The sequence below is a fragment of the Scyliorhinus torazame genome, chromosome 4 (assembly GCF_047496885.1).
Source record: "Scyliorhinus torazame isolate Kashiwa2021f chromosome 4, sScyTor2.1, whole genome shotgun sequence".
Taxonomy (NCBI): Eukaryota; Metazoa; Chordata; class Chondrichthyes; order Carcharhiniformes; family Scyliorhinidae; genus Scyliorhinus; species Scyliorhinus torazame.
In genome coordinates, this window is record NC_092710.1 from 238,073,462 (window position 1) to 238,095,692 (window position 22,231).

Consider the following 22,231-nt stretch of genomic DNA (forward strand, 5'->3'; position numbering starts at 1 on the left):
CTAGATAAAAAAGAAAAAGAAAGAAAGAGCTTACCTGTTATTCACTCTCCTTCTCAGCAAGCTATCACTCAGCAACCTCTGCGCCCCGCATGATAACACCTGAGGGAAAATAAAAGAAAAACGACTTACCAGTCACCAGCCAAACCCTTACCTGCAGGCTGTGATGTCACGGTTCAACTTCTTTCTATTTCTACCTGCCCTTCGAGCCTTCCTCTTGATCTTTACAGCGGTTGTTTTTATTGGTTAGAGGAGGGGGTAGGGAGGGAAACACTGAAGAAGTGTTTTGTGTTTACGTGTCACTTGACAACAGCTCCTCCACAAACCACCTTCAAGTTAGGGTGAGCACACGGACGTATGCATATTTCCCCCACAACTGTGTGGATTTCTTAATTGATGGTGCAAAGGCGCTGCCCCTTCCTCAGGTGAATGAAGAGGTATGTTCCAGAATCACATATATTGGCATCACATTGTTTGGCATCTTTGAATTTGTCTATATATGTGTTTCTGGAACATACCTCTTCATTCACCTGAGGAAGGAGCAGCGCTCCGAAAGCTAGTGACATCGAAACAAACCTGTTGGACTTTAACCTGGTGTTGTAAGACTTCGTACTATTCAGAAAACACTGCATACATGCGGTTAAAAAGGAAGCTATGAACCACATTTGACCTCTTGATACTTGAAGAAACTTATAAGATTATTGAGAAAGAACAATTCGCTCAGATGTGCAGAAGGGAAAGGAGCCATCAAGGTGAGAAAGTACTGGGCCGGAGCTACAACAGGACTGGCAGGTGGGTACCTGCATGATCCTGGCCCAGACAGGCGGCATATCCTACACAGTCCAGACCAGGGACGAGGTCATGTCGCGATGGCATGCTGACCAGTGGCACACCCCCCAGTGTTACAAACCATTCATCACCACAGGGCCTCAAGAAGGGGCTTCGGCCTTACTACCTGAAGTCAGCATACTGTCCCCGGAGCAAATCACCGTAGTCAATTAGGATACGGCCCCTGTGGAAAAGACAATCTGTAAGCCCCCTAGCGGCAAATCCTCTTTCACCTGAGGTCTCTGGCAGTGCTACTTGACTCGTGACCCGCAATCAGTCCGGTGCCTGTTGCAGAGCCCTATTCGTGTCTCACGTGTGAATACTCCTTTGCGCTGGGTGCAAGGGGTAGTTGAATCACACCCTATGTTATTGTGGTAAACACCACTGGTAACACACTACACGTATTACGGTACTGCCACTATATTACAGGTACCAAAGTAATCCCAGCCTCCTGGCTCCTCCCAGCAGGCGATGTATAAAAGTATATGCTCTCCTGCGCTGCTCCCATTCTGGTTCCAGCTGCAGGAGGCTCAACATTGTGCAATAAAGCCTCAATTGTTTCACCATTCTCGTCTCATGGTCATTGATGGTACATCAATTTATTGCACAAGATTTTGATGAACGTCTTAATAAAGCCTGATCGCCAGGAGCCTGATCGCCAGGAGCCTGAACCCTCATGCAGCCGAAGCCACTGCCACCTTCGAGCACTGGCTAGCCTGCTTCGAAGGATACCTCAGAGTAGCCACTGAAGAACTCTCAGACCCGCAGAAGCTCCAGATCCTCTACTCACGGGTGAGCCCACAAGTTTTTCCCCTCATTCGGGACGCGCCCTCCTACTCAGAAGCAATGGCGCTACTAAAGCGACAGTACATCAAGTCGGCGAATCAAGTGTACGCCAGGCATCTCCTGGCCACTAGATGGCGACTCCCGGGGGAGTCTCAGGACGATTTTTTGCGGGCTCTATGGATACTCGGTAGGAATTGTAACTGCCAGGCTGTTTCGGCCGTCCAACAAAACCGTACTATTAATCAGAGACACTTATGTCACGGGCATTAAGTCTCCTTGCGTTCGCCAGCGGCTATTGGAAGGGGGTACGTTCGACCTTGCAGAGACTGTGCAGCTTGCTAACTCCCGAGAAGTGGCCTCCCGTAATCTGGAGACCTACAGCTCCGACCGCGCGGCACCCTCACGGGCATCGTGGGCCCCACCAGCGGCCGACTCGATTGCACCGCACGCCTGCGCCGCGCGGCAGCCAGCCAACTCCGGAGGGGCCAAATGTTCCTTTTGAGGCCAAAGCAAACATCCCAGGCAGCGCTGCCCGGCACGGAGCGCGACCTGCAACGGGTGCGGGAAGAAAGGCCACTTTGTTTCCGTTTGCCAGGCCCGGTCGGTCACTGCTGTTTCCTGGCCCAGCATCGCTATACCCCCCACGTGTGATCCAGGGGCGCTGCCATCTTCTCCACCATGAGCCATCTTTGATGTCGCCCACCATGTGCACCTTGTGGGCGCCGCCATCTTGGACCGGGCCTCAGGACCCCTGCTCGCCTGGCAGTTCGCGGGCCGCTGATACCTCCGCCACCGCTGATCAGCCTGGGACCTCCCAACATCTTCTGCAGCTCGCTTCCATCACCCTTGATCAGTCTCGGCCCCGCAACTCGCGACCGCTACGATGACGGTAAAGATCAACAGGCACGAGATGACCTGCCTCTTTGACTCCGGGAGCACAGAGAGTTTCATCCACCCTGATACGGTAAGGCACTGCTCCTTCCCGGTACAACCCATCACCCAGAAAATCTCCCTGGCCTCCGGATCCCATCTGGGGGTACTGCGTCGTGACCCTCACCATTCAGGGCGTAGAGTACAACAACTTCATGCTCTACGTCCTCCCCCACCTCTGCGCTGCCCTGTTACTAGGTCTCGATCTTCAATGTCACCTCCAAAGCCTTACTCTGAAATTCGGCGGACCCCTCACCGTTTGAGCCTCACGACCCTTAAGGTCGAGCCGCCTTCACTGTTTGCAAGACCTCACCCCGGACTGTAAGCCCGTCGCCACGAGGAGCAGACGGTACAGTGCGCAGGATAGGACCTTCATCAAGTCAGAAGTCCAACGGCTTCTGCGGGAGGGGATCTTTGAGGCCAGCAACAGCCCCTGGAGAGTTCAAGTGGTGGTAGTCAAGACTGGGGAGAAACACAAGATGGTCAACGACTACAGTCAGACCATCAATCGGTACACACAGCTCGATGCGTACCCCCTCCCACACATATCTGACACAGTCAATCAGATTGCGCAGTGTCGAGTCTTCTCCACAGTTGACTTGAAGTCTGCCTACCACCAGCTCCCATCCGCCCAGAGGATCGCCAATACACTGCGTTCGAAGCAGATGGCCGCCTCTACCACTTCCTTAGAGTTCCCTTCGGCGTCACCAATAGGGTCTCGGTCTTCCAGCAAGAGATGGACCGAATGGTTGACCAGTACGGGCTGCGGGCCACGTTCCTGTACCTAGATAATGTCACCGTCTGCGGCCATGACCAGCAGGACCATGACGAAAACCTCCAAAAATTCCTCCATACCATCAGACTCCATAACCTCACCTACAATAAGGAGAAACGTGTTTTCCGCACCAACCGCTTAGCCATCCTTGGCTACGTTGTGGAAAATGGAGTCCTAGGGCCCGACCCCTCCTGGAACTCCCCCTCCCCCACCTGGAACTCCCCCTCCCCCACAGCCCCAAGGCCCTGAAACAATGCCTGGGTTTTTTCTCATATTACGCCCAGTGGGTCCCCAATTATGCGGACAATTATACGCCCACTCATCAAGTCCACAGTTTTTCCCCTGATGGCTGAGGCCCGCTGGGCCTTCAACCACATCAATGCAGACATCGCCAAAGCCACGATGCACGCGGTCAATGAGTCCCTCCCCTTCCAGGTGGAGAGCGATGCATCGGACGTGGCTCTGGCCATCACCCTCAACCAGGCGGGCAGGCCCATGGCTTTCTTTTCCCGCACCCTTCATGCCTCCGAAATTCGGCACTCCTCTGTCGAAAAGGAGGCCCAAGCCATTGTGGAAGCTGTGCGACATTGGCGGCATTACCTGGCTGGCAGGAGATTCACTCTCCTCACTGACCAACGGTCGGTTGCCTTCATGTTTAGCAATACACAGCGGGGCAAGATCAAGAATGACAAGATCTTGAGATGGAGGATCGAGCTCTCCACCTACAACTATGAGATCTTGTATCGCCTGGGGAAGCTCAATGAGCTCCCAGATTCCCTATCCCGCGGTACATGTGCCAGCGCCCAAGTAGACTGACAAGGGCTCTCCATAATGACCTCTGCCACCCGGGGTTCACCTGGTTCTTCCATTTTATCAAGGCCCGCAACCTGCCCTACTCCATCGAGGAGGTCAGGCCCGTGACCAGAGACTGCCCAGTCTGCGCGGAGTGCAAACTGCACTTCTACCGGCCATATAGAGCGCACCTGGTGAAGGCCTCCCACCCCTTTGAGTGCCTCAGCATAAACTTCAAAGGGCCTCTCCCCTCCACCAACTGCAGCGTGTACTTTCTCAATGTTATTGATGAGTACTCCCGTTTCCCAGTCGCCATCCCATGTCCCGACATGACTTCTACCACAGTCATCAAAGCCCTGCACGGCATCTTCACTCTGTTCGGTTTCCCCACCTACATCCACAGCGATCGGGGATCCTCCTTCATGAGTGATGAGCTGCGTCAGTTCTTGCTCAGCAAGGGCATCGCCTTGAGCAGGACTACCAGCTACAACCCCCGGGGAAACGGGCAGGTGGAGAGGGAGAACGGGACAGTCTGCTGGCCCTTCGGTCGAGGAATCTCCTGGTCTCCCGCTGGCAGGTGGTCCTCCTCGACGCGCTCCACTCCATCCGGTCACTCCTGTGCACCGCGACTAATGAGACCCCTCATGAACGTGTGTTTGCCTTCCTTAGGAAGTACACCTCCGGGGTCTAGCTCCCAACATGGCTGACAGTTCCTGGGCCTGTCCTCCTCCGAAAGCATGTGAGGAGCCATAAATCGGATCCCTTGGTTGAGAAAGCCCACCTCCTCCATGCGAACCCACAGTACGCCTACGTGGCACACCCCGACGGGCGACAGGACACAGTCTCGCTCTGGGACCTAGCACCCGCTGGGTCCCCACCCACAACCACCGACCTGGTACCGCTTCTCCCCCTCCAGTTGCCTCCCTCACCCCTGCGCCGCCCAACCGCCCGCCAGCGAACCTCACCGCAGCCCCCACCCCAGCAGTATCCGCCCCCTCACTGGATCCACTACGGGGTGACGATGGAGAGAACAACACGCTCCCCTAGTCGTCAGGTGACCACATCGGCGCCCACATCACCACCAGGACTGAGGCGATCGCAACGGAGGGCCAACGCTCCCGACAGACTAAATCTGTAATGTTGTTCTTCACCCCCGCCGGACTCTTTTTAAACAGGGGGTGAATGTGGTAAACACCACTGGTAACACACTACGCGTATTACGGTACTGCCACTGTATTACAGGTACCACAGCAATCCCCGCCTGCTGGCTCCTCCCAGCAGGTGCCGTATAAAAGTATATGCTCTCCTGCGCTGTTCCCTTTCTGGTTCCAGCTGCAGGAGGCTCAACATCTTGTGCAATAAAGCCTCAATTATTCCACCATTCTCGTCTCGTGGTCATTGATGGTACATCAGTTATGATGGGGTATTGTCCCTTTAAGAGGTGAGTCATATGAGCACTGGTGACATCATCAGTCAGGAAGACAGGCCTTCGGCCCACTTTTTGTATTGAAGCCTGTCAGAGTACTTAGCAAAAGATAAATAAAATCCTACCTGTTGAGTTACAGCAATCCATGAAGTGTATATTCTTTGGTTTGTAAGTTATTGCAACTCATCAGCTGAACAAAAACTGAACAAAATTGGAAAAGGATACTGCGCCATTTTAAAAGAACAAATGCTGTACAGAAAACAGCCCAAGCCAAATGTCTGTAAGCAGGCAGACAGCAAGATATACCCCCCCCCCCCCCCCCCCCCGCCCAACACCCCGACCCATCTCGGATAGGAACAAAAGAGGCCATGAGTCATGACAGGGCCAACGGGAAAATTATGCGGGAGGATCTGATCGGCCCGAATCAACTACAGGAAAGACAATGGTAGGAGATGAGTTTTGTCCTGGCCAGACAAAATCACGCTATATGAATAGGAAAATGATTCAAATTGTCCCCGATGCCCACTTTGAGCCATTTGCAAGAGATCAGCAGTCACCGGAGCCATCACTGAACCTTTTGTTGAGAAACTGATCAAATCAGTTTCATCCTGCCGGCAATTAGCGGGCCTTTGTCCTGGAACTCACCTGTGGGAGGGGCCAGTCAGCTCCATTCAGATTTTTGCCCTTGCGGTCAACCACTGTTGCACCTGTATTAGGTGATGTACGGTAGGACCTGCCTGTATAAATATGCGTGTCCTCCAGCCAGCAGCCATTTGGCCAGCTGCTGTGGGAGGCCACACACCTGATAGCAATAAAGGCTCAGTTGGATTCAACTATCGTCTTTGTCAAATTGATCGTGCCTCAATTTATTGCAATCAGTTTCTGAGGATGGACCTCCGTATCAAACCGGATCATCTGCAGCTGGATCCTCACTCAAGCGATGCCAGAAAGGACTTCCAGCACTGGTTAGCTTGCTTCGAAGTGTATATCAACGCGGCACCAACCCTTGTTCCGGAGGCTCAGAACATTCCGATTTTATATTCCAGGTTGAGCTCCAAAGTCTTTCCATGAATCCAGGACACGCTGAACTACGCCGAGCCATGACTCTACTCAAGGACAACGACGCACAGAAAACGAACACGCTCTTCGCCAGGCACGCACTCGCCACTCGCTCTCAACTCCCTGGTGAGTCCATAGAAGACTTTTGGCGGGTCCTAATCCCACTAGTCCGGGACTGTGACTGTCAGGCCGGTACAGCCACGGAACACTCAGACCTCCTTATGCGGGACGCTTTTGTGACTGGAATTGGGTTGATCACATAGGTCAGCGACTCCTAGAAGGGGCCATGCGCGACCTCGTAGAGACTAAAACGCTGGCGCTCTCCATGACGGTCGCCCTGCGCAACGTCCAGTCCTACACCCCCAGCCACACGGCCCACCCCTCCTACGCTTCATGGACCCCACAGACAGCCGCCCCAGTGGGGGCGCTGCGCACCCAATACGCCTACGCTGCACGCCAGCCAGCAAACTCCGGGGGGCCCTGATGCTATTTTTGTGGCCAACAGAAGCACCCCCGCCAACGCTGCCCGGCCCGCGCTGCCTTTTGTAAAACCTGCGGGAAGAAGGGCCACTTCGCTGCGGTGTGCCAGGCCCGCTCAGTAGCCGCTATCACCCCCACCCCCCTCGATCACGGACAATGGATGCCGCCATCCCCCCCCCCAGACCACATGCGGCCAATGGGCGCCGCCATCTTCCCATCCGTGCAACACGGGCGTTCCATGGGCGCCGCCATCTTGTTCCACCCCCGCAACGTGCGTTCCATGGAAGCGGCCATTTTGTAACCCTCAAGACCTTCGGACGCCACCATCTTGTCTACCCCTCAGCACATGGGCACCACCAGCGTTCCAGGACCCAGGCTCACCAGCCGCCCCATTACCCGACGACCAACCAAGACTCGCCTTCATGTCAATCGACCAGTCTCGTCCGCATAACCTGACCAAACGCATCCACCAGCGTGAAAGTCAGTGGACATGTAACCTCCTGCCTGCTGGACTTCGGGAGCACCGAAAGCTTCATACACCCGGATACGGTAAGGCGCTGCTCCCTCACGATACACCCCGCCAACCAAAAAATCTCCCTGACCTCCGGATCCCATTGCGTAGTGATCCAGGGGTACTGTACGGTCATGTTCACGGCCAGGGCTTGGAATTCAGCGGCTTCTGCCTCTGCGTCCTCCCTAACCTCTGCGCTGCACTAATCCTCGGCCTGGACTTCCAGTGCAACCTCCAGAGCCTAACACTGAAATTCAGCGGGCCCCTACCACCCCTTACCGTGTGCGGCCTCGCGACCCTAAAGGTCGACCCACCTTCCCTCTTTGCCAATCTAACTCCAGACTGCAAACCCGTCGCCACCAGGAGCAGACGGTACAGCACCCAGGACAAGACCTTATCTGCTGGGCCTTGATCCTGCTGGTTAGTCAGTTTTGAGGAAGAGCCAAAGAAACATTCGTGCCTGTTTAACAATCTTCCTGGGAACTGTGAGTATATTCCCTCAGCCCACAGAAACTCTGTAGCACCGTCAATATGACGCGAGGCAGGTTGAGGTAATGTCAATTGAAGGCTTTATTAAGCAGAACTTTATCCCCAGCAGCGTGGTTACAGAATGCAGCTGCTGAGGGAAATGGAGGGAAAAATTGGGTTCTTATACCGGCATTTCTGGGTGGAGTCCAGTAGGTGGCAGATCCTATCAGGACCTGGCACCCCTCCACCAATAGCCTGTCGACACGTGGTGTACCCTATTACCCCTAATACATACCACCACAAACTCCCAATTAGTCTAGATTGTTGAGGTTGGAATGGGTGAGTGGATATATAATTTTTGCTATGCCTGTTAGTTTCTTGATTCCCATAGTATTTTTATAACTGGTGTTTGTGTGTGATAGTCTGAGTTGTGGAAGGCCTAATTTTCTTGAATAAATTATTGTTTGAAAATTTACCATTGTTGTAGTCTCACCTTTCTTTCACTGTCCGTCCTGGTTGAGTCACAATAATTGCCAGAACATAATTCCGAAGTCGAGGACCAAAAAGGAATCCGAGCGCTTCAAACATGCCCACTCAAGAGAGGCTACTGCTTAGGGATACACAGAGGTCCCTCTTTCTCTCTCTCTCTCTTGTGAAGTTGCACTAGTGGGGCACTTCCAGGTGACATTTCACCATGAACAGGAGAAAGACTCTCACAGGCATAGGTGGCAGTCAAGGTAACTGGCGTGGCATAAGAACAATCTCACTGGTTAGGCATAAACAGTGAGACTTGTTCCCTCTCTCTTGCGAAGCTGTCCCAGTGCGATACTTCCGGGTTGTGGTTTTAATACCTGCAGGAGAGACACCCGCAGTTATCTGTGACACCTAATACCGGTCTGTTGTGGAGTAAAGGGAACCTTTTTACAGGTTTAGACTGTGGCCTTGTAAATGGTCCAGTGCAGAACACCGAGAGCTATCTTCTTTATTTTAAAATAGACACAAGCTGGCTTAGATGGCTGTTGAGAGCCAGGAAGCCTTTGCTTATCCAACACAAACTATCTCAAGCTTCCACTGACTTTCAATTGAATCACCCTCTGTGGTGGAACTTCCCCTGGAATGGACATACCAAGATGAATGTTATCTGTAGGATTTACATATGCTATTGTCTTTGATTTACATAAAACTTAAAATCAGTAGACCTCTAATATCATCTTGAAGATCAATGCTTCATGTAAGAGAGCTGAACAGACCAGTTGTCCACAAAATAAATGTGCAAGACCACTACCTATCCCCTTTTGTACGTCAATGACCTTTAGCTGGAAACCATTCTGGGTGGGCAGTAGCCATTGATCATGTGGGATCATGTGGTTGAAACAGTTTTCTGATACTGAAATCCTTTATTATCCCAAGACCCAGGAAAGGGCGCTGGAGATCTGCAGAAGACACCAAAAGACAAAGCAGGCACAGTTAAAGGCTGGGCCACCTTTGCCTGCGAGAAATTTGGGGTTGCAAATTCTTTAAATACTTCCAGCAAGATTCCTAAATCAAAGTTCACCTGCAAAGGAATTAGGCGTCCATATATGATAGCCACAAATGCCCAATTTCAATGAGCTGCTGAACATTCATCTCTTCAAGGGAAACCTACGTTAATCCTGATAGTCCAGGTATCTAACTCCAGCTATCTGAACTAACCTAAACTACAACTCGAGTGGAAAAGCCTTCCTTCATCACTGGAACTATGAACCATTTTTTACTGTTTGTAAAAGTGCTCTATTCTCTTTAACTGTATTCTTTCTTGGTTTGCGCTGTGCGCATGATGTAGTGTTTAGATTTTAGACAACCTCTAAGGATAATCCTCTTTATTTGAACTGACAGAAGTCTGCCAATCGTTCTTTAAATTGATCAATGACAAAAGGGTTAGCACTGTTGTTTCACAGCGCTAGTGTCCCAGGTTTGATTCCCAGCTTGGGTCATTGTCTGTGTGGAGTCTGCACATTATCCCTGTGTCTGCGTGGGCTTCCTCCAGGTGCTCCGGTTTCCTCCCACAAGTCCCAAAAGATGTGCTGTTAGGTAATTTGGACATTCTGAATTCTCTCTCTGTGTACCCGAACAGGCGCCGGAATGTTCACAGTAACTTCACTGCAGTGTTAATGGAAGCCTATTTGTGACAATAAAGATTATTATGATAAGTGGACATGTAAACACATACCCATATTTACCAAAACAACCACACTGATTGAGGACAGGAAAGGAAAGGAAGGGAACTATGGGTTTCAGTTTATCTCTCCCCCCTTGTCCATAACCCTTCCAATGGATAGTTTTGTTTTGAAGTGTTTGTAGTTGCTGAAATGTTAAAGGTTCGAGCACTGTACTTATATTTTCATGGAGGTGGGAGAGTTCATTCTGGAAATATACTCTGACAAGAAAAGTGGATAGGGCACTGCAGCCTCTCACCAGGGACCCGGGTTCGATTACGGCCTTGGGTTCTGTGGAGTTTGCACGTTCTCCCGTGTCTGCATGGGTTTCCTCTAGAAGTTCTAGCCTTCCTCCCGCAGTCCAAGGATGTGCAGATTAGATGGATTGGCCATGATCATTGCACAGGGTTACAGAGATAGGGCGGGAGAGTGCTCCTTCAGAGACTTGATGGGCCAACTGGCCTCCTTCCGCACTGCAGGAAATCTATGGAGATATAAGTGACAAGGATTCCTTACGTTCTTGACAGAGTTTACAGAACAACAAACCTGCAGTCCTCTGAGGAGCAATGAGGAAGGTAGTTGTGCTTTACGAAGAAACCTGTGACAGAATTGTGTCACGTCTTGTGATAACACCTACAATTGACTGCCACAGCAAGCATTGCATTATCTGTTGCAGCAAGGGCCATTACAGCAATGAACATCGTTGCCTCTGGCTGTTTTCAGACTGTCACCGAGAACATCAGCAAATCTGGACAGTCCGCAGCGATTCCTACTCACCACTGAATAGGTGGAAACAGCAGGATAAAGCTTCCAGCTTGCAGAAAGTGTGAGGCTCCTTCAAGTCAGGATGCTGTTGATCACACCCACATCACTGAATGGGCTCCTTCACATGATCGTACTGTCTTCATAAATCACAAGGACCTCCACTCCATTAATGCACAACCGATATGTAATCACTGGCAACATGTCATGTGGACTGAATTTATAGCTACCCTCCTGGAAGCTGCCTTGATATACTTGCATTGTGGCAGTCTTTTCCATCTACATTTTGCACCAATTGTATGCCTGAGACCCACAGCCACAAATGTTTTTCAATTTTGCGTTTCTGCATTTTATTTCTGCTTTGCTCTTGATTTTAAGCCTGCATTGAATATTTGTAATGTTACTTTGTTGACCTTGATTTGAAAATAAGTGTCATTGTGCTTTGATGAAGTCAAGTAACTAATCGACAGTGATCAGTAGTGATATTATTAACTGTAGATGTGTTTTACCAAGAAGTTGGGCACAATCATAAGGCCTCGTCGTCCCCGACTCGGGACACAACAAGGACATTAAATCTCGCAAGAGGCCTCTCTCTCAAGATTTGCGACGCTCGGGACACCTTGTGAAATCTAAGGGGATCTTGTGGGACATCACGATCTGGATCTCGCCCTCACTGGGCGGGATGCAGATTTTCATTTTTTTTAAATGTTTTTAATAATGTTTTGGCATTATATACAAAATTTTAAAAATACAATCAATAACCTTTAACCAAATGCAAACTGCAAAGGTGACCCTTCAATTAAAGAAACAAAAGTCCCCCTTATTCATTTGCACCCCCCCCCCCGCCCCTCCCCCTCCTCCCTAACCCCCTCTAACAGCCAACAGTGATTAACCACTGTCATCTCTGACAAAGGATGGTTCAGACTTGGAGATAGCTTTAACACGTTTATTAAACTGTTAACGATTCTCCTACTTGGATTCGACTCGACTGTTAATCCTGCTATAGCTACTCAGACTAACTAACCAGTCTGCTACAATCCATGTGGTGGGTGTGATGTTCAATCAATCCTGTGTCTGCACTCACTGAGTGTCTCCACTGGAAAGAGGCTGAGCATGTGTGATGTGTCCTTTTATATGGGTTGATGTAATGCCCTCCTGTGGTAGTGTCACCTCTGTGTGTATCGTGAATGCCCATTGGTCATGTTCTATCTTACTGGCCTATTGGTTGACTGTCTGTGTGTCATGTCTCTGGTGTTCCCTCTAGTGTCTAGCTAGGTGTAGTGTATTTACATTAACCCCTTGTGTATTTACAGTGATGAATATCACCACATCGCACACAATGATATCGTATTGACCTTTCACAGAGCCTAACTCCATACCTCCTCCTCCAGCATCAACCCCAATTCCTCCACCCATTTAGCCTTTACCCCTTCAACCGAACTGGATGTACTGCCCTGCTCCAACCCCAAACAGGAGAGAATTCTCTCTGTTAGGATGATGGTGGCACCACCACTGAGTTCACAGTGTATGCTACCAGCGCCAACAGAAGTAGCGCCATTACCAATGCTCCCAGATTCCATCTGAACCCAGAGAGCCCGGATCCCCGCACCACCCAACACCTTCCCCGCTTGTCCGCTCTGTAATAAAACAAGTTTGGCAATGCTAGACCACCTGCCTGCCTGCCTATCTCTCTGCAGGACCCCCCTCTCAGTCCTCGGGGCTTTGCCCCCCCATATAAAGCCGGTAATAAGCTGCCCGACCCTTCAGAAAAAAAACTGGGCAGGAACCCTGGGTGACACTGAAATAAAAACAAAATTGTCGGCATGATGTGCACCTTAACTGATTGGATGTGGCCCGCTAAAGATGTTAAATTAAAAAAAAAAAATTTAGAGTACCCACTTCATTTTTTCCAATTAAGGGGCAATTTAGCGTGGCCAATCCACCTACCCTGCACATCTTTGGGTTGTGGGGGCGAGAACCACGCAAACAAGGGGAGAATGTGCAAACTCCACACCGACAGTGACCCAGAGCCGGGATCGAACCTGGGACCTCGGCGCCGTGAGGCAGCAATGCTAATCACTGCACCACCGTGCTTCCCTTGGCCCACTAAAGATAATGGGAGGCAACGCCACCTCTGTAAGTCCGCCTTAACTCAACTCACCAGGTTTGTATAATTCAACCTCCCGAGCCTCGCCCAATACCCAGGTAGCTGGAACCCTATGAATCGAAAGCTAACCAAAATGCCCCCCGCCCCCCCCCAGTCTGCCTCCCCTTCTCGACTGTCCAATCACAAGATATTCAATCTTCCCTATGTTCAACTTGTAACCGAAGGCTCTGAAGCTCTGTAAAGTACCCATAATATTCCTTATAGATGACCCAGGGTCCCTCACGTACATCAGAAAATCATCTGCGTATAATGATACCCGGTGTTCCGCCCTCCGTGACCCCCTGCCCCCAACAATACCACTCCACGCATTCGAGGCCTTCAAATCAATGGGCAATGCAAAAAACAAGGGAGACATCGGACAGCCCTGCATCGTAGCCTGATTCAGCCCAAAAGACCTGGAGCTCATGGTGTTGGTAAAAACACTAGCAAATGGGGCCACATGCAACAACCGTACCAGGACACAACCCAAACTTCTCCAATACTGCGACGTGGTACCCCACTCAACCCAGTCGAACACCTTCTCCGCGTCCAATGATACGATTATCTCCAATTCTGGCTCAGCCACAGGGATAAGCACCACATTCAAAAACCGTTTTACATTGGCAGGCAACCTCCATCCCTTCACAAACTCCACCTGGCTTTCCCCTGCTACCTTCGGAAGGCAAAGCCTCAATGTCAATAACTTGGCATCCACATTTAACAGGAAGATTGGATGGTAAAACCCACACTCTTTGGGGTCCTTAACCTTTTTCAGGAGCAGAGAAATAGCTGCCTGCCTCAGTGTCTCTAGGAGGGCACCTCTCGTCAGAGTCCCTCAACATGCCCAGCATCAACGGACCCAACTAATTCAAAAACTTCTTATAAAATTTCAACAGGGAAACCATCTGACCCCAATGTCTTCCCTGCCTGGATGTGCCGCAATGCTGTCTGAATCTCCTCCATGCCCAGCAGCACCTTCAGATCCTCCCATAATTCACCCCTACCTTGGGAAACTCCAAACACCTCAGGAACTCTGTCATTCTCGTTCGTCCTCCGGTGGCTCTGATCTATACAGCCTCTCATAAAAGGCTCTCATAAAACACTCCATTTGCCTTCTCCGGGGTGAAAACCAGCCTACCATTCACATCCCTAACCTGAACAATCTCCCTGGCCGCCTCCTGCTGCCTTAATTTGTGAGCGAAGAGGTGGCTGGCCTTCTCCCCATTCTCATATACCGCCCTTTCACTCGCCTCAGGTGGCGCACCGCCCTGTCCGTGGACAGCAGGTCAAAATGTATTTGTAGACTGTTCTTGCACACCAAGAGCTCCAAGGTTTGGTCCCTTGTACAGCTCCAATCTACTCCTAGAATCCCATCCGCCAGTTTCTGTCACTCCTCCCTCACCTCCCCATCCACATGTGCCTTATATGGTCTAATCTCTCCTCTGACCACTGTCTTCAGCTCCTCCCACAAAGTCGAGGGCGAGACCATCGCATTATCGTTATGTTCTCCAGATTCCTGTACGGCCTTCAAACTCCTCACACACAACCCCAAATCTGACAGCAGCCCTGCGTCTAACTGCCTCCCCCTTCCACGCTCCCGACTGGCCTCCAACACCAGGTCACCCAATGTGGAGCGTGGTCTGAATCAATTGGCAGGTGTTCAGATCCAGTACTATAGCCAGCAACCATTTCATAAATGATACATTGTCCCAGTTCAGGGCATAAACATTCACTAGGATCACCGACTTCCCCTCTAGTAGACAAGCAACCATCACGTACCCTCCCCCTGGTCAGATATAACCCTCTCTGCCCAGAACTGGACATTCTTATTGATTCAGAGCCCCCGCCCCCCCCCCCAAACCGGGCCCTGATACCAAAGCCCGAGTGAAACACCTGGCTCACCCAAGTTTTCTGGAGCCTAGTCTGATCCCGTACACACAAATGAATCTCTTGGAAAAACATCAATGTTGGCTCCTGAACATTTTAAATGTGCAAACGCCCTCACCCTCTGCACTGGCCACTCCAGGCCTCATACATTCCACGTCAATAGCCTTGTCGGAGCCTCTCACTCCCCCTTACCCGCCAGTTGGCCATGGCATGATGAGTCATACCTTCACTGCCAGTTCCTAAGCCCCAGGCCTACGTAAGATGGCTGCCTTTCCCACACAACGGGTGAGACAAAGAATATTCCCTGGTCACTGTTAGCTCCCTGCCCCCCCCATACAGCCTCCCTCCCACCCCCAAGTTGGCAGACTGCCTGCCGTCTCCACTAACCCCTTCCCAAACATTCTGGACTCATTGAGCCTCAGCAAACTGGCCCAGCAAGTCGTAGCCCCTCCCCCCACACCACTCCCCTTCCTCCTTCACCGTTTTGGTTGGTTTGCCCAGCTGCTCCTGTATAGGGCCCAATGCTGCAGTGATCGCTGTATATGTTAATACATGATTAGTTATTGTGAAGTCAGTACAGACAGATGATCACTAGATGGCAACACTAACAAGGACTATATAAGGGGTTTCCCACTCTTTCTGTGGGTTAGTGTGTGTAGCGCAGTTAGAGTAAAGACATGACCAGATCAGAGTGTGGTGTATTATCATAGTTGTTAGTTTAATATTATCTCAGTTAATTATCTTACTAGTTAAATTATTCATAGAATCATAGAATTTACAGTGCAGAAGGAGGCCATTTGGCCCATCGAGTCTGCACCGGCTCTTGGAAAGAGCACCCTACCCAAGGTCAACACCTCCACCCTATCCCCATAACCCAATAACCCTACCCAACACTAAGGGCAATTTTGGACACTAAGGGCAATTTATCATGGCCAATCCACCTAACCTGCACATCTTTGGACTGTGGGAGGAAACCGGAGCACCCGGAGGAAACCCACGCACACACGGGGAGGATGTGCAGACTCCGCACAGACAGTGACCCAAGCCGGAATCGAACCTGGGACCCTGGAGCTGTGAAGCAATTGTGCTATCCACAATGCTACCGTGCTGCCGTGTATTAAAGTGAAAGAACTCACAAGTCTATTATTTTATTACTCAATAAATAATTTGTCATCAACTCGAAGACTTTGACTGTTTACCATCAAGTTCAATACAACTCGGCAAGACAAATGAATAATATTTATATTACAATTCTGTAATATAACAAACGCCTCCTCAGTGGTGGTTTTAAATGACTTTTTAATCTCCTTTCCTTGCCGCTCAAATTGCCCATTCATCTGCCTTCCAAACTTCTCCACCTCCTGTGCCATCACCCCGGCCAGCATCTCTAATGTGATGTTTGCAGCTGCCTCCACCATTTTCTCTCCCCCCCCCCCCCAGATTCCTTTGTTGGGCTACCAGCCAGGAGTTTCTTTCCCGTGACCTCTTTCACCGAGACTTTCTGTTATCCAGACCAATCTGCTGGGTTGGAACTGGGCAAAAGGGATCAAGATACAAGGACCCTGGCAGGAGCCACCCTTCTTATGACTTGCTCTCACATGTCATCACCGGAAGTCCAGATTTTCATATTTAAGTGAGCGGTTAGTCTCACATAAATATGTCTGCGCTGAATCTGCCAAGGCCCGGGAATGAACACCCGTGCCTGGGAGGTCTCACCATGGCATCGTTTAACACTGGTCCACACAAACGTAGACCAGGTGTAACGGCACCTGGGGGACTGTCCCAGGCCATTGAAGGCCGCCGGGTGGTCGGATCTGGGATGGGTGGTACCCTCGCACTCCCACTGACACCCAGGAATCTTGGGATTGCCAGCCTGCCACTCTGGCTGTGCCACCTGGGCATCCTGGTGGGGCACCCTGACACTGCCAGGGTGCCCACACGGGTACTCCCAGGCTGGAAGGGACTCTGCAAGGACAAAAGGTTGGCAGTGCCAAGGTGCCCGGGTGTAGGTTGCCAGTGCCAGAGATGGGGCCCGAGTGTGCCCTGCCCTTATGAGGTGGAGGGGAGCTTGACGACCCACTAGCAAGTAAGTTGAGGGAGGTATAGAGGCTGCAGGTTGCGTGATCGGAGTGGCATTAAAAATGGCTCCACAATCGCTTCATGTACTGGTGAGCTGTGCTTGTCGATGCAGGAAATGAAGGTAAATGCTGCCTCTGGCCTCACTGAGCCCAGAAAAAAACGAGTCCCGTTTGATGGTGGAGTCGATCCCGGCGAGAAATATCCCACTAAATCCGCCCAAAATGGGACTCTTGTTTTTTTCCCGTTAAATTGCGCCCTTTGTACTTCATACTGACCATTCACAGCTGGTATTTCATCTCCATCAGTCTTTTCCCTTTTTAAGCTAGACTAACTAAAATACAAGTTGTTTTTGTTTAGCAGAAGTCATTTTTATTACTATATTCAATGACTCTTGAACTATCAGCCAGGACAATAAATAATATTAAATGGCATTAACGATGGTCAACTATGGTGTGGAAACAGATGAAGTTTGATTTGATGGATATACACCTGATTTATGGTAGATGGGGAGACACCATCAAAGGACGTGTAGAACAAATTGAAGATTGTGAAATCTTCAAAGCCTTGCTGAGCCTGTGAGGTGAATTCGACAAGTACTCATGTATACCTGACTCTTGTTTTGAGAAAGTCTGGGTAAAGACTCAAAATACTGGAATGAGGCAGGAAATTGGAATTAAAGTGGCAAGTATTGTGGGTGCAGCTGGAGTGGATTCGTCAACCACTCAGACTTCGGGAGACTGAGGAACATCAACAGAGTGTCTGACTTGAGTGTCCATTGTAGCCAGGTAGAATGGCTGCTTCCCGATTAAATTGGTCAAATCCCGATCTAAAATGGCGAACGGCAGAGGCTGATGGGAAAATCAGCCAACAGGACTCAAACGGAAGGCTGCAGGTAAAACAGTGTATTCACCTCTGGGGGAAGCCAGACTGATCAAATCATGCAGCCATTAACATCACAACAATCCAGCCATCTGCATAGTGAACAGCCATCCCCGGGAACAATTGCTATACATTAGCATTTGTAAAGCTACTCCAGACCTCTCGGCACCAAGAGAGGCTAACACAAAGAAAGGTGGGCAACCCCCCCCCCCCCCCCCCCGATCAAGGACTGCCCCATTATTGGAGCATATCGAACCGAGTGATTGGGACCAAGTCCAATCACTTGGAACCAGGGTCAAGGTCCGCCCCGAGAGGCGGGAAGATCCTAGCTAACTATAAGAGTAAGGGACCAAGTTCAGATCGACCCTTCTCTTCCTGCTCGCAACCTTCGCAAGAACCTTCGACAAAGAAACAAGTAAGCTTGACTCCAGCGATCGCTACCCGATAGAGACTCCTAGCCATCGACCTGTATCAGCCTTTGAATCCCGCAGGCCAGACCCAATTCGATAAACCATTTGTTTCCCTGACCTGGTGGGCCATTCCTAAAGTTAAGTATTGGCCAGTAGTGGTAGGTTTTGATATAGACAGTAGGATTATTGTTTAAGTATTTATTGCTGTATAAATAATAAATGATCGTTGTTTTAACTCTTACTGAGCGGTGTGCTGTATTATTAATCATAACTTGAGCTTGAACCACGTGGCGGTATCAGAAAGTTACCTGGCGACTCGTGAGCAAAGGTGACAGAATTAGAACTAATAAAACTAAGGCTAATAAGAGCAACACCATCCCCATGTAAGATTATTCAGAGGCTTGGTGCTGTATAAGGAGAATTTGACCATCATGGGTAGCTGTGTGAACAGACTAATCTTTGGATTAGCATTTGTAATATAGTTACGTATAGTTCAGTAAAGTTTTTTTTCTTCATTTCTTTCTCTATATATATGTACATATATATATATATATATGTGTGCTTTTTAATAAAGTTATTGTTCTTTAATTTTATTTTGATTATTAATAATTGTTTAATAGTTGTCCGGTAAAATATGTTGTTTTCAAATCTTGTCTGGTATTGAGCTACTCATTCCTGTTCATCCAGGACCTAAGTGAGACTCCACAAGGGACTATCGTCCCCTTACAAATAAGAATCTGGCTTTTGGTGGCAAGGGTTTCTCCTGCACACCTGTCCAGATAGTTTGACTCCTGTTGTGTGTGAGCTCCTCCTGAAGAAGAGTACAAATGGGTTAATATGTGCCGTGTCTAAGAATTCTCAACATTTATGAGGGAGCTTGGCATTGCATGCTTAATAAAAAGAAAATGCATCAAGTGTGCACAAGCGAGGGAAAAGTAGCTCTGAGAATGGGAGTTTGGGTTTGAGGGTGTGAGTACAAAACGAAAGGAGAGACAATGAAATGTTCCCTGCTCATTAGTGGACAAGTAGTGGACAGTGTAGAGGATAGCTACAATCTCCAGAATGATATAGATGGATTGATGGAGTAGGCGAAAAGTAGCAGATGGAATTTAACACAGAGAAGTGTGAGTTTGTGCATCTAGGGAGGTCAAACAGTTATAGGGAGTACACAATAAATGAGAATATACCAAGAGGGTTAGAACTTGAGTGAGAGATCTTGGCGTACAAATACACAGGTCCTTAAAGACATCAGTTAAAGTAGACAAGGTTGTTAAGAAAGCATATGGAATGCTCTACTTCAATGGCAGAGGTATAGAATATAAAAGTAAGGATAGAATGTTGGAATTGTATAGGACACTCGTGAGGTCACAACTGAAGTATTGTGTGCAGTTCTGGTCGCCGCATTACAGGAAGGACGTAATTGCTCTGGAGAGTGCAGTGAAGGTTTACAAGAATGCTGTTAGGGCTAGAAAAGTGTAGCTATGAGGATAGATTAAATAGGTTGGGGTTATTTTCCTTGGAACAAAGAAGGCTGAGGGTGACTTAATTGAGGTGTATAACATCATGAGGGGAAGAGATAGAGGGACAGGATAAAATTGTTTCCCTTGGTGGAGAATTCTAGAACCAGGAGACATAAATTTAAGATAAGTGACAGAAAGTATAGGAGGGATACGACAGAAGGGACATGAGGAAGAACTTTTTTATGCAGAGGGTAGTGGGTGTCTGGAATTGGCGGCCCGAGTTGGGGGTGGAGGCCGAGACCCCAAACTCTTTTAAAACATACCTGGACCTTGTGCTCTAAGCTACAGAGCTATGGATTGGATGCAGGAAGGTGGGATTAGAAAGGGCACCTTGGTCTCCTCAGGCTGGCATGGACAAGATGGGCTGAATGGCCTCCTTCTGTGCTGTAAAGCTTGAATTATTCTATTGGTTACATCATTGTACTTTTTTCAGAACTATAGCCAGGTTCCAGGGACAATTATGGTGCCATTTATACATTTGACACCTCTCCCATGTCCAGTGACAACTTTTTCTTGATACCCCTTGCCCATCTGTTTGGAAGAGAATCTTTTTCCAGACTTTGTCCATCTGCGTCTCTAACATTGCACAAGAGAACCTTAGGACTCCTAGAAATGATCTTGCTGGTCACTATTTCGCATGAGGGAAAGCACCACCTCTTCGAGGTACCGCTGCATGCCTTTCAATACTGGCTGCCATGTCTGATTTCCCTTCTCCATAATCAGAATCCATCTATTGGAAGGATGCTGAATTCATTTAAATTAGGCCCAAAAGGGTATGGACCCCATGCCAAAACTCATGTGCCCCACCTGATTCACAGCCCATTCCAATGTTGCTGCCCCAATTCCCACCCCATCCCACCATATCTCAAAATCAAGGAGTAAAAAAAACATCATGACAGATGCAACTTGGTGTTGCTGGGGACAAGAAACATTGATCAAGGAAGAATTCTTTACCTGTGTGGAATTAGTAGCAACAGTGCATCAATTGAAGCAAAATCCCTATTAAAAGACAAGTTAACAGTGCCAGTGTAATAGGAGAGTGGTTTTTAGTTTTATCTATGAATTGTATCTGCACCATGGACAAGAAAGAATGTATTATTTACTAAACATATTCTGCATTTTTGAATCATGGCTATCTGTATGCCTAGTTCATTGATTAAAACATACTTAGGTCGAGAGGCAATGTGACAGCAAACACATGACTATGCCATTAATTTACAATTCGTAAATGAAACACATAATAGTGTATTTTAGTTGCATTCTGTCAAAGCCCTTTGCGTGTGAAGCCAACATATTCAATGAAAAACAGTAACTGTCCACTGGGGATACAATGCCTTGAGCAAGAAAACATCAAAGCTTCTAAATCTCCGAAGATTAATTCGTCGATGATGTGATGTCTTCATGCGGGATTATCTGTCAACACTACTGATGTGTACAGTACAGATCTGTTGCCAAGTTCCGGAAATGAATTTGGAAACATAAAGATAAAGGTGAGCCCATCCCTGACTCAGCTTTCCTCCCCTCCCCCTGACCTCTTCTTCACCCCACCATGAATGGCGGGCTACGCACTCCATTCACCCAAAATTACTGAAAACATTCACTGAGGGCAGAAAATACAAATTCCATGCAATTCGAAGGGTTGAAATAATGATGCAATTAAAGATTAAGCAGGAAAATTACTGCACCTTTGGACAGCTCAAATAAGGCGATGAGGAAATGTAGGATTTACATTCTGCGAGCTATACTTAGCACATACACAATAGAGTAATCTGACCCGAACAGAGTGGTAATTTCTTCAGGGTAAAACTCACCAAATAGAACAAAAAAATGTTTCTTCAATTGCCCAGTGAGCAACTGAAACCTGAATGACTCGGCAATGCAGTCTTGTGTCATGCAAACAGAGCAGTGTCTGCTATGTTAAAGATTCAAGCACTCAGCTCAGAGCTGGGTAAGTGGATGCTTTAAGGCAGAGATAAGCCTTGTGGTTTTAGTCCAGCCTCAGAATTGGCTGAGGAAGCTTAGCTCCATTATAAAAAAAAACTGTTGGCAACTTTACAAGTTCGGAAAGACAGAAAGGAACATTGAGAAAAAGAAGAGAAAATGAGAAAAAGGGGTGATGAAGAGATTCAGAGAAAAAAACGTGGGCCGGGATTCTCCGTCGGCTAACGCCGAAATCGGGAAATGCAATTGGACGGAGAATCGGTTACGACGGCGAAATCGCGGAGGGAGCTGATTTGATGCCAAATCGCAATCCTCTGCCGCCTCGACAGCGGCATCAATGTACAGTAAGCGCCATTTACA

At 48.9% G+C, this 22,231-nt stretch overlaps 1 long non-coding RNA gene across 1 annotated transcript; it reads right to left on the reverse strand.

Annotated features, from left to right (window-relative positions):
- Window positions 1-9,530: 9,530 nt before the first annotated feature.
- Window positions 9,531-21,833, reverse strand: LOC140411716 (uncharacterized). Its single transcript, XR_011940963.1, has 3 exons — window positions 21,742-21,833; window positions 10,507-10,731; window positions 9,531-10,210 (listed from the first exon to the last, which is right to left on the reverse strand). It is a non-coding gene; the product is annotated as an uncharacterized lncRNA (long non-coding RNA).
- Window positions 21,834-22,231: the final 398 nt, after the last annotated feature.